Raw genomic sequence first — 18,325 nt, 5'->3', positions numbered from 1 at the left:
GAAAAAAAATACAAGTATCTTTCATGTATTCATGTATTGAACAAATATTTACTTATAATGTGTAAGACACTGTTCTGTGTATCAGGCATAGGTGAATGAATAAGGCAAAGAAGATTCTGGTCCTCAAGAAGCTTGCATTCTCAGGTTCGTCATGTCCCAAACTGGACTTACCACTTCCAACCCCGCAGCCTGTTCCTCCTCCACTGTTCTACATCTCAGGAAATGGCACCTCCATCCATCTAGTTGCCCCGCCCGGAAACATGGAAGTCAGCTTTGACTCCTTTTCTCTCACTCCTCACATCCATTCAAATCCCCAAGTTCATCTGATTCACCACCCAAATATCCCTTGAATCCATCCTCAGCCTTCCCCGGACCCAAGCCACCACCACCTCTCATCTGAATGCTTCAGCAGCTTCCTAACCGGCCCCGCTCCTCTGGCGTTGCCCCTCTCCAGTCCTTTCTCTTTCCTGAAGCCTCTGATCTGGTAGCTTTCCAGCTAAAAGCCCTTCCATGGGCTCCCCAATGCTCTTTGGCATTGTAAGGCCAGGCACAATGCACCCTCACTTTGCTTACTGCCTCATCTGACTCCCCCTCTCTGCCCTTGCCCTCACACATGCATGCTCTGAATTCCAGCCCTACTCAGCTTGTTTAGTTCTCTCAGCGCACTGGGCTTCTCTCACCTCCCGGCCTGAGCTCTGCCTGGAGCACTCTCCCACCCCCACCACCAATCCACATGTACATTCCCACTTACCCTTCCCATCTCAGCCTAGATGGTTTTCTCTCCAGGAATCCTTGTTAAACCCCTTAGTGGGGATGAGGCATCCTTCCCATGTGCTATCATAACCCATCCCTCCCCCTTCACAGCACTTACACTAACTGGCTGGCTGTACACCATGCATTTTCTCTGGGTAACCCTCTCCAAACTTAGGGCTTTGATCTACATGCTAATGACTTACATTTCTATATCCCCAGCCCAAATCTCTCTCTAGAATTCTCAACTCATCTATTTAACCTAACATCTCTACCTGGATGTCCCACAGCTAGAATTCTTCTTGTTGAAGGTGATAGAAAATTCCATTTAAATTGTTATAAGCAAGGCAGGAATTTACTGACTCATGTAACGGAACAGTCAAGGGACAGCTTTAGCACAGCTCCAGGAGCTGGTGTCTTTCTCTAAATTCCTTAGCTCTGCTTCTTCCATGTTGGCTCCATTCTCTGGTCCCCTCCCTGTAGTCTGGAGATGGTTATCAGCATTTCTAGGGCTACAACCTCTCACATGAGAATCCACTGGGAGCGGGTAAACAACTGCCTTTGTCCCAGAATTCTCAACAAAAGTACTGAGGTTCCCACTGTTTGGACCAGTTTAGATCATGTGACCACCCCTAGCCAATCACTGGGCCCAAAGGTATGCAGTGCACTAATTAACGCAGGCAGGCCTCCGTTGTGTCCCTGACTCTTAGAACTGGGTGGACTCCTACCCAAATGATGAGAACCAAGAGTTGGGGAGAGTGGATCAGGTGTGGGGAATGAATGCTGCAAAATCAAGGAGCAAATACACATAAGAACATATACCTTAAATACAACATGTTTTAAACCAGACTCTCCATCTTTCTCTCAGAAGCTGATCTTCTTGTTTCACTCTCAATTTCAGTGAATTGCACCACCATCCACCCAACTGTCCAAACCAGGAACCTGGGGATAATCCCATGCCGGAGTCCTGCTCCGGCTGAGTCCAGGTTCCTGAGGGAGGGATGGAGTCAGCGCAGTGAAGGAAGAGACGTGAGACTTGGTTTGGTGTAATCAAGTCCGTTTTTACTGTGCACAAGTGTCGTTTTTATATTTTTCAGGATTAGTACAGAAATAGCTCTACAAATATTCTCAGAGAGATAAGGAAGTAAAAAACGAGCACAAGAATATTTATTAGCATTCCATAAGGTTAATGATTGTCTTCTCCGCAATTAACTATTGTTTGTTGTCTCTAAGCTAAAAGAGATAGGTACCTTGACATCTGTTGTAATTCATGGTAAAGTTAAATCAAAGAGAGAAGGTCCAGACCTCCGGACAGGACAGCGTTCCATCTGTTTACATCCTGGGGGAGCCACTCCTGCCTCCCTCAATCATTTACGCCATTAGTGTAGATGGTTAATGGGAACAAAAGGCAACTCCAGGGTATCTTATCCCCAGGGCTACTTGCGTTCTCAGCAGGTAGTTAAACATCTTTACATTCCCGCACCCCTTAGGAGGTGAAAGCATTCCTTTGTCTTTTAGCAGGTAGGGCTAATTGTCCCTTGAGCACACTGCCCAGAGAAAATATCATTTTGCTAGTAAGGTAAAGGGCTGAAAAGCTAAGCTAAACTGTATATCTTTAAGAATAAAAAGCAGAAACAAGTATAGTCATAACCTTGATAGAAAGCACGCATACATTTCAGAAAATATCAGGGGTGTCGGCCGGCCATTCTTCACCGAGGAGCGTCCCTGCGCCCCTCGGCCCTTCTCAGCCTGGACCCTGTCAGACGGCTGTATAGCCGTCGGTAGCATGGCTCGCAGCAATCCCAGCCTTTTTTTTCTCATGACTACATCCAGTCATCATTTCTTGGGTTTTACCTCTTGCATACTCATCCCCTCCTATCTACCCTCATTGCTTTATTTCAGAATCTCTTTTAACTGACCCACTTAACCATCCCCCCATTTCCCTCTATTAAAAAACTGCTGATCAATGGCCACAGAACTACAAATTTCCAAGACTATGGAAAAATCTCTAGCAGCCTCCATCAGTGGAATCACGTGTTCACTAACAGTGTATTAGTGGTTGCTCCCCAACCCATTTATATCAGTTGTACTTGTTCCTGTAACCTGCAATTTAATTAAATAATCCATAAACCAATAAAATATAGGTACAGAAAGATAGTTGTTGCCTTTACGAAAGTCGAATTGAATTTTTTTCAAAGTCTTGATGAAGGCAATTTACTGAAGAGCACTGTAGTTGGTGTACTGTCGCTGAAACAACCATGAACACATCAGGAAAAACTCATAAAAACGTACAAGCATCTTTCACTTGGATTGCCTCACAAGCACCTTTAAATTCTCCACTTAACAAAAAAGGAAAAGACAATCATTATGAATGTGATTTACGCGAGAAAGGTAGCATAGGAAAATATTGGTAAGCGTACATGTTTTATGTTAAATACTTAAAATATTATCATTTTTGTGAATACCTATTTAAACTTTTTTTTTATTTTATAAAATAAATAAGTTTATTTTAATAAACTTATTAACCAGCCAACTACTGGTCCCTTACCCTTCAGAAAAGATGGCCTCTACTGCTTTGCAATAAATTCTCTGACTCTTCTCCCTGTCCCCAGTTTGACCTCTTTCACTCCTTTCTCCACCTGTGACCAAAGAGTCTTTGAAAGCAAACTTGATGGCGTCACTCCCACAGTTGAAACTGGGCATTGGTCCCTCCTAACACGCAGGATGGAAGCTGTACCTGTCTTGGAGCACTGCAGAGCCTCCGTGCTCCAGTCCCTGCCCGCCTCTCCAGCTTCATTTCCTGCTCTCACCACAATCACTTCTCTCTAGCCTTGCCAAACACTCCTGAACTGCGAGCTAAGTGTTGTGCCTCTGTGCCTTCAAAATCTCTGCTGCCCTGGAAGCCCTTTGCTCCTTTCCACCTCTTCCTGCTCATCCTATGGAGCAGCACAAGTGTCATCTCCCCGAGGGAGCCTTCCCTCCCCCCACCCCCACCCAGCACTGGTGTAATGCTTCTACTCTACGCTTCCTCAGCACTCTGTTCTTACCTCTATCACAGCACTTACCACTCTGTATTGTAATGGGGTTTTTAATTGTCTTCCCCCACTTGACTTTGAACTTAAGAACAGGGACCTAGTTAAATGCATCTTTGTAGCACTAATACTTAATGTGGCGCCCAGCATATAGTAGGTCTGAAAAAACAGACAATGCTGTAAAATTAGACTTGGGACACTGTGTGTATCAGTCAGGGTCCCCACAGGAAACACATGCACACTCAACAAGGTCACTGAAGGAAGTTCAATGAGGAGGCTATTACAAAGGTGTGGGCAGAGATCAGAGAAACAACAAGGGATAGCAAAGCATCGGGGACTAGCAAAATTAGGAAGCTGTTATCACCGCCAGGCCTGACTGGGCAAGGCAAGGGAGCAGTCACTGGAAGCCAGCAAGAGCCACAGGCAATGCCTCACAGATGCTGTCCCTTGGGTAGCAAAATGCAGCCACGGTCAGACCACAGGAGGCAGGAGGGAGCCAGGGTAATAAATACCAATTTCTCTCTCTTCCCACCTTCTGCTCTCCTGCAAGTGCCTCCCATGGGCCAACTCAACAGGAAGGCTGAGCAGGGCAGAGAAGCATAGAAAGCGGATCTGGAGGGGCAAAGAGAATATCCAGCATATTACAGAAAGGGGAGATCAGTATTTCCCTACCACACAGTTACTCCTGCCACAGAGAGAAGCATAGAATAAAGTGCCAACACTAATGCAGGTAGGTTTTTTGTAGTATATATTCTTAATTTATTGAAATGTTTTTCTCTTTGTATTGTAGTTAAATATACACAACATGAAATTCTTCCTCTATTTCATATGTGGGACACCTGCTACAGCAAGGCTTGATAAGTGGTGTGTAGGTCAGAGCCTGGGATCCGAACTGGCGAACCCCGGGCCACCAGAGCAGAGCATGTGAATTTAACCATGCCGCCAGGCTGGCCACTAGAATTCTTTTTAATGAACAAAATCAGAAAAAAATGAGGCAAAGGTCCATCCGTTTTGATAAAGATTTGGGCCCTGATGCTGGGACTTTTGTCAAATTGAGGATGGGGCACACACAGCATGCCCCTTTCCTACTGCAAACAATGCTGGATAAAATTGAAAGCCAGCCCCCTCACCCCCCAAAAAAGCTTAAATACTTGGTCAATTCAAAAGTCGCAAAGAGAAATATCTAGATGCTAAATGCAGAAAGGGAACTCCTAGCTGTAACAGTACACCACATTTGAGGCCATGTGACCCTGGGCTGCAGTGGAGAACAGGAACTGAGCTCTTAGCTAAAGGAGACACTTCCTAAAGAGCTGCCCCGTCAGTGATGAAGACTAGAAAACTCAGCCCTCCACCCCACACAGAACTTAGAATGAGCCCCAGGCGGCGGGGACAAGAGATGGACAAAGTCACCTGAGAGAAATCAGAGCACCACACCTGTGCTTCCTGAGGCATGGGGCTCCAAACCACACTGCTACCTGGCACCAAATCCCCAGGCTGAGAAATTATCGAAAAAGTGCTCCAGAGCAGTAAGCACCATAAAACCCTAGGCAAATGCAAACCACTTATGGAGACACTTCTGGTCCTTTGGAGGATTTCCACAGAAGATAAATCCTGCTAAAATGGGCTCAGAGACAAACATTACACTGCACATGAGGGACCCTCAGGACACGTAACAGATAAGAGACTTTGCGCCCAAATCATGAGATAGACAGACACACACAGACACGGTGCCAGATCTGGAACAGACTAACACGAGTATGTTTAAGATCTTCAAATAAATAAAGCAAGAAATAGGATACATAAAATACGAACAGGAGTACATGAAGAAGAAGCAAATAGAGGTTCTATAAATGAAATATATAGTTACGCAAATATATAAAGGATCACGAAGCTGGGCGTTCCAGCAACAATTCCTGGCCCAGCTCCAGTGATGGCGAGAGGATCTCTCCCCACCCCCTGCACTTCAGGGAGACCTCGGTGACTCACGGCACCCGCCCACCTCACAATGACCCTACTGTACTGTCTGCAGACCTGGAGAGAGATGTGTTGGGAATTCGGGCAGAGAGACGGAGAGGGCCACACCTGTGCAGCACCTGCGATAATTCATGCTTTGTTCTCTGCTCTCCCTAATCTCCTTACTCTCCCCCAGTCACCATCGAAAGCATTCCTGGATGACCGCAGTCAAGATGACTCTGGGAGGGAAAGGCAAGTCTGCACTGGCTGGGAACTGGGTTCTGAGTGATTCAAGCACCCTGTGAGAACAGGCAGCGAGGGCAGAGAGAAACAACGGTAATCCCGGACCCTGGCCCCACCTCTCTCAGGCTGAGAACACAACAAGGCAGACAGAAATGTTTCTGTTCCCAGAGTCATATTTTATCCTCACGATGACCCAGTGTCAACATTATCATGAAACATGAGCTGCAGAGTCACCAGGGCTTCTGGTAGGAATGCAAGACCAAGACAAGCCCTCAGGACCATCGTAAATCCAGTCCATAAAGAGGTTAACTCTGGTAGAGGAAGAAAACTAAATGTGAGAGTCGGAGAAGGCATAAATTAATATCAACTAGACAGCAGAGGTTGCTTCATAAATGCTGGCTCACCCTGTCTTCATTTCCTCACTACTAAACCTCGTCAGCCCCTTACAGTCAGGCTGCTTTCTCTCCCCACGGCTGTAATTGCTTTTCCCAGGGTCAAACGATCCTTACTATATTATTTATTTATCGAAAAAGAAACAGATTCATTTGTCTTGTTGGATTGCCCATTGTCTGGCTTTTGCTGATTATATTCCTGTGTTAATATTTAACATGCTCCTCTTCCCCTACATTTTCAGAAAACTAGAGTCAGATCTCAAGCTTGATCAGACTCAGGTGCAAGTTTTTTGGTAAGAATACTTGAGAGCTGATGTTGTGTGCTTTCATCAGGACACATGTAACATCGGCTTGTTTCTCCTTTTGTGGTGTCATTGATGCTCATTAGCCAGATGCATTATCTCACCGGGAGTTGCAAAATCAAAATAATTTTATGCTATTTTCTTCATTTTTAGTTATGATGCTTTTATAAAAAGAAACTTCTCCTCATCAACCATTTGGTTATCCTTAAGAACAGGTTATATAGGAAGAGCAGGGTAAATACTTGATACTTTCTTTCCCTTTAGTTACCAGTTTTCAACATAACAGTCAGTTCCCTAGCTTCCTTTGAAAGTGATTGAGATCGTTTTGCTGTTTTGAGTTAATAATGGATTTAAGCATATTTGATGTGTTTCCGTTATTTTCCTTATTGACACTCCTATTGTGCCATGTCTGGCAAGTGGGAGCTCCTCTGAGTCGGGTCCTAAGTCCTTTTGACAGGACCCCAGTAATCTCTGATAACTTCCTTGCTTTCTGGTATGAGATGTTCCTGGCTCATCTGGTATATGTCTTGAACAAGACCTTTTTTTCAAGGATCCCGTCTTCCTTTAGCAACCTCTCATCCTTCTTTGTTTTCCTTCACCAACTCTTCCCCCTGTGCCTTAACAGTGGTCATACCCAAATTCACTCTTTGACCTTCTCTCTTACGTCCCTATAGCCTCTCGCACTGGTGAAAGTCTAACCAGTCATGCTTCAACTAGCATTCCACGCTGACCTACATTTCCACATTCTTAACAAGTATAAGCTCTGCAGCCTGCTTGCAGGGCCTTCCACCACCTCTGCACCTTTACTATTTCTTCCTTCACATGGAATTCAATTCAACATGTTGTTGAATTGGCTTTACTATTGGCTTTAATAGTAATAATGGTAATAACTAATAATTTATTGAGTACCTACTATGTACCATATACTCAGAGCTTTACATGTATTATCTATTTTATTCTTCTTAACAATCCTATAATATAAGCTCAATTATTGATAGCAATTTTAGAGAGGAGGCACAGAGAGACTGAGAACTTTTCCCAGGTCTCACAGCAAATAAGGAAGAGGCAAGGCCAAGTCTGCCTGACTCCAGGTGATGGTTAATTTTATGGGTCAACTTGACTGGGCAAAGGGATGCCTAGATATTTGGTAAAACATTATTTCTGGGTATGTCTGTGAGGATATTTCTGGAAGAGATTAGCATTTGAATTGGTGGACTGAGTAAAGCAAACGGTCCTCCTCACTGTGGGTGGGCATCATCCATTCTGTGGAGGACCCTAAGAGAACAAAAAGCCAGAGGAAGGCTGAATTCGCCCTCTCTCTGTTGGAGCTGAAACATCCACTTTGTCTTTCCCTGGGACATCAGTGCTGCTGGCTCTCGGACTTTTGGACTCAGATGGGGATTTACACCATCATCCACCACCTCTCGGGGTCCCCATCCCCACCTCCAATTCTTAGGCCTTCAGACTTGGCCTGAATTACACCACTGGCTTTCCTGGGTCTCCAGCAGGCAGACAGCAGATGGTGGGACTTCTTGGCCCCCACACTGCATAAGCCAATTCCTAGAACAAATTTCCTCCTCTCTCTATATATATCTATATATCGTCTTAGTTCTGTTTCTCTGGAGAACCCTGACTAATACATTCCAATACCCTATCTTAGCCACTAAACCATTTGTCGTTTCTCTCCCCACATGTGGCCTAAGCCCACATATTCTACAGAACTTATCTCACGTCTCACATCTTCCAAGAAGCCTCCCTACCCGCTCTGATCTATGGCTCTCCCTCCCCTCTGAACTCCTCACTACCGGGGAAGCACTTCACAACACGCTGTCATGCATCTTTGTTCCACTTCAGCTGCAGACTCTGATTCCTTGGGTGAGGCTGGACCCCGAGATTCTGCATTTCTAACAGGTGATCCCAAGTGACAACGCTGCCGCTGGTCCACGGCCACACTGTAAGTAGCCAGGATCTAGAACACGCACACATATACCTTCCCCAAGTATATTCACCACAATAAGAACAATGGCTATACTCCTTTTTTTCTTTGTTTCTGTATTTTCCATTTTCTATCAATGGATATGGATTATTTTTATAATCAGAAAAACTTATGTAAGTGTTAAATTTTCAATGTTCCTCACAGTATTCGAAATAAAGTTCAAATTTCCTCACTCAGCACTGGAGGCTCTTTGCGATCCGGTCCTTTGTGGGTTCTATGCCCTGATCTCCTGCAACCTCCAAACACACCCCCACGTAACCACCAAAGCTCTCAAGTCATCTCTAGTTCTCCGGATGCCTCTCCCTTACTCCTTGGTTCCCCACTTTCCTCACCTGGCTAACTTATACTCACCCTCAGGTTAGCCTCAAGTGGCTCCCCCTCCGGGAAGTCTCCCCTCACTTCCCATCTCTGCTCTCTGCTCTGCACTCCAGCAACAACCAGAGGCACTTCAGCCACCATATTTTCCACCTTTACATGTTGTTTTATTTGTCTGCCTGCCCTGCTGGACTGGGGTCCTTGAAGGCAAAGACTATGTCTTTATTTCTGTATCCACAGCATCTAGAAAGTGTCAGGCATAAACATGGTACTCAGTACGTACCATCAAATGAATAGACAAAATTGATTTGTAAAATATAATGGGTTCCCCAAATACTGGACATTATTATCCTCATTTTGAAGATGAAGAAACAGATTCAGAGAGGCTAGTTAACTTGCCCTAGGTCCCAAAGCTAATGCATGAGAGAACCTGAATTCAAACCCCAATTATCTAATCCTTTTTCTACTTCACCACAGTTGCCACCATTAAATACTAACATGAAGAAATACATATATTATCACGTGTTGGGTCAAGTTGACAGGCAGCTCATAACAGGAAGATTTCTGTCACTAACAGACCTTTACAACACACATAGCCAATGCATCTTCTGCTAACTTTTAAGAACAGATTAAGCTGAGAATTTTGAATGTCTTTTAAAACATGGAAGACTTTAACTCATTTATTTTAGAATAGGTAATAGAATTTAAGTCATGTTTTCTAAAAAGAGCAACCGAGCATGCTCAGGCTTAGATGGGCTAGAGAGGCATTTCCATCAATCCATCCTCCCACCTCAGATGCCCCAGTAGGATTCTTAAGGCTGGGGCGTGCCTCTCCAAGTCAGGACCACTCTTCTCAGCAATTTCCACTTCCTGCCAACATCCGCTGTACCCTCAGAATATGCAACACACCAAGAGCAATCTCTGTCCCCAAGGAACCTACAGGCTTTGAGGGAGACAAACAAGTGCACAGGCAACGTCTATACCCTATTATACAGGTGAGGTGCTAAGGTAAGCCCGAGGACCAACACCCAACCCCAGTCTGGGCTGTTCAGGGTGGTACCATGACGGAAATGACATCTAATCAGAACCCTGAGGGTATCTGGTTCTATAATCAGCCACTACATCTACCTCTGGCCCCCCTTCACTGCCTTCCATTACAGCCTGTCTCCGTGCCTGGAGTGTGAATTCCTCAAGCACAAGGAATGTGTCACCTTCATCCACGCATTCCCCGACGCATCCAGTCCAGCAGCTGCACCCAGCTTTCTAAATCCAAGTCTGATGCTCTCATCACTAGGTGACTGAGCCTGGCTGGGAAAAACCATGCTGGAGCCAAGCATCCTGCCAAGATCCCAGCCTGTCCATGAAGTGTATGCAGAGCACCACAGGGCATTGCCCATGGAAGCAGTTCCCCGTAAAGTGACAACTGGGAGAGCCAGTGTCTACGCACTCTCCCTTGCAGGTCACCGTGCCAGGAGTGGATAAACAATTTAAGACAAATCACAAAGCAGGTCATTTCCACCTCCAAATCCCACCAACAGTTTGTTTAGCACCTCCCTTCCCGAATCAGTGTCTCCTCCGTGGATTTGGCAGGTACCACAGTGCTCCAGGTGCCCGGGCTGGAAAATTCCAGGTGGTTGTGCTCCTTCCTCTCCCTCATGCCCTGCAGCTCAGCGGTGGCAGCCCTGAGGAACCTTCCTGCAGATTTCTCTCAAATCTTTACCTTCCTGTCTACTCTCACCACCACCATTCCAGCTCAGGCCTGCATCATCACCAGCCTCGCCTCTGTCATCTCCTGGCCCCCATTCTCTCCCACCTCCAGTGGTTGGTGGTTCTGCCTTCTGTGGTTCGGCTGTGTCTACAATTTAAATTTTCCACCTGAGGGCTGGCCCATGGCCGAGTGGTTAAGCTCCTGCGCTCCGCTGCAGGCGGCCCAGTGTTTTCGTTGGTTCAAATCCTAGGCGCGGACATGGCACTGCTCACCAAACCACGCTGAGGCAGTGTCCCACATGCCACAACTAGAAGGACCCACAACAAAGAATATACAACTAGGTACTGGGGGGCTTTGGAGAGAAAAAGGGAAAAAATAAAAAAATCTTTAAAAATAAATAAATAAATAAATTTTCCGCCTGGAATTCAAAAGCATCAGTAATTTAGCCCTTCTCCCTCATTCAAACCTTTTTTCTAGCTGAACATGCTGTTTCTCTAAATGTGTCCTGCACATTCGCCCTCTGCAATTTTATTTGTGTTGCTCCACCCCCCGGATTGTCCTCCTCTCAGCAGCTGTTCCACACACCCTATCGATGCTTATCAAATTTGACCCAACCTTCACGGCTCACTTCATATCTCCCATGCAGTTATTCCTAAGGGTCCAAGCCAGAAGGAAGCCTGCTGTTCTGAATTGCTACTGGTCATACTGTTTACACCTGTGCAACATCAGCCACACACACTACCTCATAGCTGAGCTCTCCGTGAACATTCCCCATGTTCCTGCCTAGATTTGGTTATGTTCCTGAGCAGCCGTCCGTTTGCTCTACCCAAAGAAAGGCAGAGGGAGGTGGTGGCAAGAGGGAGGCTTTGAGACTAGACTCTCTGGGTTCGGACAGGGCTATACATGTGCCCTTAGGAAAGTTATTTAACCTCTCTGAGCTCCCTTTCCTCATCTGAAAACTTAGCATCTATCTTACAGGGCTTTTGTAAGACTTAAAAATAATATAGGTGAGCCACAAAAAATTATCACTATGATCATAACACTAATCAATCTAAAACACTTCTTTGGAGAATTATACAGAACAAATAAGATAGTGTAGTGTATGAGACAGAACTTTGTAGACTATAAAATTATTATGTTAATTTTTAATAAGCGAGACTTAGAGTGCATTTTCAGTTTTACATGATATGACCAATATAGACCCCAAAGATGCTCCCACTGATTACCAGCAAGTACATCCTCCAGTAACCAGGCACTTTGGCTTTCAGCATATCTGTACTCAAAAGTGTTAGAATGAATTCACATAAAAGGGGCCAGCCCCGTGGCCGAGTGGGTAAGTTCGCGTACTCTGCTGCAGGCGGCCCAGTGTTTCGTTGGTTCGAATCCTGGGCACAGATATGGCACTGCTCATCCAATCACGCTGAGCGAGTGTCCCGCATGCCACAACTATAAAGACCAACAATGAAGAATATACAACTATGTGCTGAGGGGCTTTGGGGAGAAAAAGGAAAAAATAAAATCTTTAAAAAAAAAAAAAGAATGAATTCACATAAAAGCCAACCAATAAAACTCGTTAAATTCCATGCCCTAATGGAGGTTTTGATCCATATGGCACCAAACACTAGTTCAACCTAACACCTCTATTTTCATCCATTTTTTTTTTTTTGGCATCTTGTACACACAGCATGGCTGTTCCCACTGCTCAAGCCCTGAGAAATGCCACCAAAGGCACGAGTGAATGCAGCAAGGTGCCCGCCGACATCGCAGCCCCCATCTCAAGCCAGCTGAGTAAACCTCCCAGCCCCATATTCAATCCTTAGGTTTCTAGACAAGATTTCCTGCTCCTTATTCTGCCAGGGCCATTCAGGAGAAAGCAAACGCCACTGCAGAGCCACTCACTCTGCAGCCACCAGGGGGTCCCACAGCATTAGCTAGGAAGCAAGGACACACCCTCTCCCAGGACAAATCACGGATCTTAAATATTTCCCAGAGCGCCTCACAGCAGCTTCCTCCAGCTTCCAGCCTGGAAACCCCAGAGGTAGCTGCTGGCTAACACTGTTGAGGTATCAGTTCATAGCAAGCAGCCAGCTTTTCACAAGGGGTTTGAGTCACCAGGGGCCGGAGGAGTCACATTTCTGCAGGTCTGAGCCTTCCCCAGCCACAGTGCCGTATCATCAATGAACACAGACCATCCGCGACTTAAATAACTTTCCCTTTCATACAGCACCCGGAATTTCTGCCTAGATCACACCTGCTCTCAAGTTTCAACAAAGAAAAGGCAACTGCCTGTGAGATGGGCAGACTGCAGTCTCTGATGAGCAGGTCCTGTCTTGCAGAGTTCTCCCCCCACACCAAGCATTCTTGGGGTTCACAACCGGTGTTCTGTTCTGGCCTCATGACTTAACTCAAGGTACACAGTCTTATTTTCTTCCTCCTTGGAAGAGACCTGGGAAGTCAGGGTCCCTTGTGACTAGAAAATGGAAGAGAGGGGCTAAAATTTCCAGTTTCTCTTGGTCAGTCACCCAACCCACAAGATGAGCAGATCCACAAACTTAAGGCTGATTTTCATTACAATTTCGTTTGTCTCTTTTTTGAGAGTTTATTAAGAGGCTGGACATATTCAGGAAAGTATTTTAAAATAATTTAAAGACCTTGAGGGGTAGGCTCTTACCTTCAGGATGGCTGCATGTAAGTCATTTCACATAACCCCCCCCCCGCCAATAACCTACTCCCCAGGACTGGAATTTGAAACCTGTTTTACGGATGAGGAAACAGAAGGCACATTTACCTGCCTACGGCACAAAGCAGTCAGGCAGCAGAGCCAGGAGTCAACACAGGCCTGTCTGGCTCCACCCCTCCTCCACTTATTTATAACAACGATAGTTAACAGGAGTGGGACACGTACTATGTGCCAGGCACTCTGCTGAGTATTTACACGCATTTTCTCATCTATATTCACAACATCCCTATGAGGCAGCTACTACTATCAGGTCCATTTCCCAGATGAGAAAACTGAGGTTTGGAAGGTTAGGTGACATGTCCAAGATCACACAGCTAACGGGTGGCAGAGAAAATATGATTCACCCCCAAGCCTGCCCTCTTACCCACTGCAGCCGTACTCTCTCTCCACATCTCGCCACCCTCCCCCCGGGCTCACCATGCTGTGTGGTTTTTCACCACCACACTGGTGGTTTTTCAATTCCCCTCTCAGACCAGGCCACTCCCACCTCCAGCCTCTGCACGTGCTTTCCTTCCAACAGGAGAGCTTCCTCCCAGTCCTTCCTTTATTTGCAACGCTAGTTCCTCTTCTTCCTCTAAGTCGAGGTTTAATTGTCATCCCTTCAGTGTGGCCTTCCCTGACTTTCTACCTAAAATAGATTCCCGTCAATTCTTCTCTGTCTCAGACCCTTGATTTTCCCACCATGGCACTCATTACAATTTACCAAAATTTTTTCATTTAGTTTTGTTTTCCCCTTTACTTGTATTTTCTTTGTCTATCCCACTAGAATGTAAGGCCCCAGACAGCAGAAATTTGTCCATCTTGGTCATTGACTTCTCCCCAGTACCCAGAATGTGCCAGGTGATAGTAGGCGCTCAGTAAGTATTTGATAGAGTTTAATCATTAGAATTTGCAGAAGAAAGCAGGTGGTTTCCAACCCCAAGCTAAGAGTTCTGTGTTTTAAAAAAAAGTGGGGAGCAGGGGCTACAGGCCCTTAGCTTCTGCTGCTCCAAGAGATAAGAGCACAGCAAGCGCAGCCTCGGAAGAGCTGTCCCAGTGCCCCAGAGGGAAGCCTGCTCAAAGGCATTCACCCACAAATCACACACCAGAGGCCTCGGGCCAGGAACAGCCCTACTTGGCCTTGGTAAAGCTTCTGCTCTGCAGAGTGAGGGATCACACAGAGGCTGGACCTGCTATCCAGAACGTGCTGCCTGCTGGGGCCCAGCCAGATGCCTTCACGGTCATTAGGCGGTTCATTCTATGCCATCGCCCCAGAAGACAGGTGTCTACCCCGGTTTTACCAATAAGGAGACTCAGGTTCAGCGGTGAGACAGCCCAGAGCCACCCAGCTGGTAAGTGGGAGAGTCACTCACCTCCCCTTCAACGTTCTCCAGTCACTCCTTGTTACCTTCAGAAAGGAGCTCCAAACTCCTTAGCAGATTATCTCAGGTGCCCCAGGAAAGGCACCACGACTCCAGACTCATCCCCATCCAAGGCCCCAAGGGACTTCGCACACCCCCATGCAGAACTGGGGGGCAATGCCTGGAAGAGACGCACTACCTCACAATTCCATGATCTCACACTTGCTTTCTCTCCTGTCTGCCCCCACAGAAAGTGGCTAATTCCTACTTGTCCCTTAAGATTCACATAAACAAACCAACAAAAAAAGACAGCCCCTGAGTGGATTGTATCCTAAGAAAATAAACATGTGGGCAAAGATGTTTATTGAAATGTAGTCCTTTCATACATAATTATTATTTATGACAGTGAAAAAACTGGTAACAACCTAAATGTTCAAAACATATGGGTAATGTTTAATAACATATATTGCCCTATTTGGGATGTACTAGTATATCCACACCTGGGGGGTGGTTGTTTCGTTTTGTTTTTTGGATCACCAGCAAAAATAATTGACCAGGCAGCTGTAAATCAGTAGTTCTCAACAGAAGTGCCACGAGGACTACTGTGACTCTTAGTGGGGCTCCATAATTGATGGATAGAGTTTCCTTTTGCTACAACTATAATTCACACCGTGTCTGGGCAGACAGAATGTTGAGCCAGGCTGCACATAGTTTCTGTGTGGTGCAGGGCACAACTCAATACACATCAAGAAACAAAGAAGCTGTATGCATCTGCCAGGAACTGAGAGAACTGTATCTAAGAGACAGTGATCAGAGGAGTAAATCCTTCTACTCAAACAGTGACATGATGCTGAAGCGTGGTCAGTCTAACAGTAAAATTACTATACATGCAACTCAGTCCTTTTTTTTTTCCTTTGGAAGATTGCCCCTGAGCTAACACCTGTTGCCAATCTTCCTCTTTTCTTTCTCTCCCCAAAGCCCCAGTACATAGTTGTACATCCTAGCTGTAAGTCTATCTCGTTCTTCTATGTGAGATGCTACCACCACATGGCTTGATGAGGGGTGTGTAGGCCCACTCCCAGGATCCAAATCGGTGAACCCTGGGCCACTGAAGCAGAGCATGTGAACTTAACCATTATGCCACTGGGCCAGCCTCCAACTCAGTCCTTTTGAATGTGCTGCCAAAAATACTAGCACTCAAAAGAATGCCATTCTATTCATTAGAGTTATGCTGTAACAAATTAACCCCCAAATTCTGGGGTTCTTTCTCACCCACATAACTAGTCCAATGCAGGTGTTGCCGGTAAGCTGGTGGTTTTCCTCCACTTGGTGATTCAGGGACCCAGGCTCCTTCCAACTGTGGCCCTTCCACTTCTAGAGCCTCAGAGTCCAGCAGATGGAAAGAAAGAATGCAGAAAAGTCACCTCTTAACCACACTGGCCTGCAAGTGACACATCACTTCCATTTCCATTCTGTTGGTGACCAGTGACAGTCCTATCTAGGGACAAGAGGTGCCAGGAACATAACCCCTGGCTCAGCAACCACTTCTCAGCAACACCTCTAAACTATGACAGGAAGAACACACGTTTCTGATGAACAACCCACCCTCTTTGCTACAGTCACAAATCCAAAACAGTTGAGAACCATTGGGTAACAGGTTTTGTTTCCACGTGGAGAAGTGGGAAAATACCCAATAGTGCCTCATTAGTAAAACAATGCCTCCTGCTCCCAGCCTTTTGTACACTGAACATGTCACAGGCCTAGGGGCGATCTTGAACATTGCCTCCTGTTCAGTCCAGGGACCATACTGGCTCAGGCCTCTGTTCCCATTCCTTTGATGGTCATTCAGTCTGCTCCTCTCTATACAACTCCTCTTCACGCCCTGCCACCTCAACCTCCTTGCTGGTCAGCTCTGGCTCAGGCGCTGGTCCCGAGTCCAATCAGTTGTCACTAGGGAAACAGAGCTGGCTCTACCATATGCTTGTGGTTTACAAGGCATAGCTACTTTCCAGAGAAAGAATTGCCTGGGACCACTTCTCCTAAAGAGAGATTATTGGCACGGCAGGTCCTTAGAGCTTTATTGACCTACCAGTACATAGAGTTGTAAAAAGCCACAAGAGGGCAGGGATAGTGTCCATCCTGCTGACAATTTCACCACTGTATCCACAGCACTTAGCACAGTGTTTCAGAAACCTAGGTCCCTTCCATCTTGTGGAGCTGCAGCCACTAGGGCCTCAGAAGCCTCAGAGTCTGGCCGGCAAGCTGGAGAAGGGAGTAGAGAAGCCACAGTGTAGCTGAATAGTTACCTGTTGAATGAAAAAATAATAATAATAATGAATAAATGAATGAACACTCGTTCTTGCTACTAATGATAGAAAATAGTAAAGATAAAAGTATTACAGGACAAAGATAGAATACTGTACGTAACTTTACAATCAGTGTGATCACAACTTAGGAGTCTTGCATCAAAAGCAAAAAGAATGAATTTACTTATTTTTAACAATTTTGAGCACTTCCTAGCCCTTTCACTAAATAACTACCACCCGGCCCACCAATGGATTTAATAGCAGTTGTCACTGTGGCTATTGTTTGCCAATTCTGGCTGATGCCTGACAACTCCAAGGAGAAATGGATATACCCCTTGGGGGTAGAGAAGGCTTCTGAGTACTTCCTTCCTATCGCACTGCAGCTGGAACTTCTCCTTTGGTGCCTTACTTTTTTAGTGGACCAATTTTATGTTTGGTGAAAGGTGAGAGAGACAGCCTGGATCCAGATCCACTGTCTCAACTCATTTTTCCTGAATTCTCTTTAGGGATCAAATTGGAGAATGCCCTCCAGGTTCAATTTTCAAAATAACACTTTTTCCCCAAATCCCCAAATTATGTAAATATATGTTATATATGCATGAAAAGACTTAGAAGGAAAGACATAAAAGTGTTTATCTTTGGTTCATGGGTTTACAAATAATTGTATTTTCTTTTTTATACAATGCTATATTTTCCAAAGCTTCTACAATAAGAATGTAAGCTTTTTTACAATCAGATTTAAAAGTCACGATGTGATTGTTATTTTTAAAACAATCAAATGTTGCCTATCGAATGTCACCTCCTCCAGGAATTGTTCTGTGACCACTCCCAGGGGACTTGCAGGCCCCTTCTCCATGGTCTCATAGTGCCCCATAGTGTCCTCTACCATTCACGCTGGATTTGAATTGTTTACTTATCTTTCTCCCAACAAGACTTGAAACAAGACTTGAAGCTCTTTGAAGGAAGGGACTGAGTCTTCAATCTCTGAATCCCCAGGGCCCAGCACATACACTAAGCATTCCTAAAGGTTTATGAGTCAAATGAAATCAAATAAGTAGGAGTATACAAACTCAGGTGTTGTCACTCTAAAACAGTGCATCTTCCCTGAGACTAAAGGGATCCAGGACTTTTCCCCACTCTTGACGGTCACCCGGGGCCTGGGAAGAACTTGGGAAGCATACGGGAAGATTGTGAAGAACTGCCCCCCTTAACAGTCAGCACCAGGATTGCAGGAACTCGGCAGGAGTG

The 18,325-nt window shown here is 45.6% G+C and overlaps 1 long non-coding RNA gene across 1 annotated transcript in view; it reads right to left on the bottom strand.

Annotated features, from left to right (window-relative positions):
* Positions 1-1,799: 1,799 nt before the first annotated feature.
* Positions 1,800-18,325, bottom strand: part of LOC106848377 (uncharacterized) — an 89,082-nt gene continuing 72,556 nt past the window's right edge. Inside the window, exon 3 of the long non-coding RNA XR_006520208.2 lies at positions 1,800-17,077. This is a non-coding gene — a long non-coding RNA (uncharacterized lncRNA). The remainder of the gene's footprint in view (positions 17,078-18,325) is intronic.

This window comes from Equus asinus, chromosome 25, assembly GCF_041296235.1.
Source record: "Equus asinus isolate D_3611 breed Donkey chromosome 25, EquAss-T2T_v2, whole genome shotgun sequence".
NCBI lineage: Eukaryota > Metazoa > Chordata > Mammalia > Perissodactyla > Equidae > Equus > Equus asinus.
The sequence above is the reverse complement of the archived record's forward strand: the minus strand, read 5'-3'. Positions and strand labels throughout refer to the sequence as shown.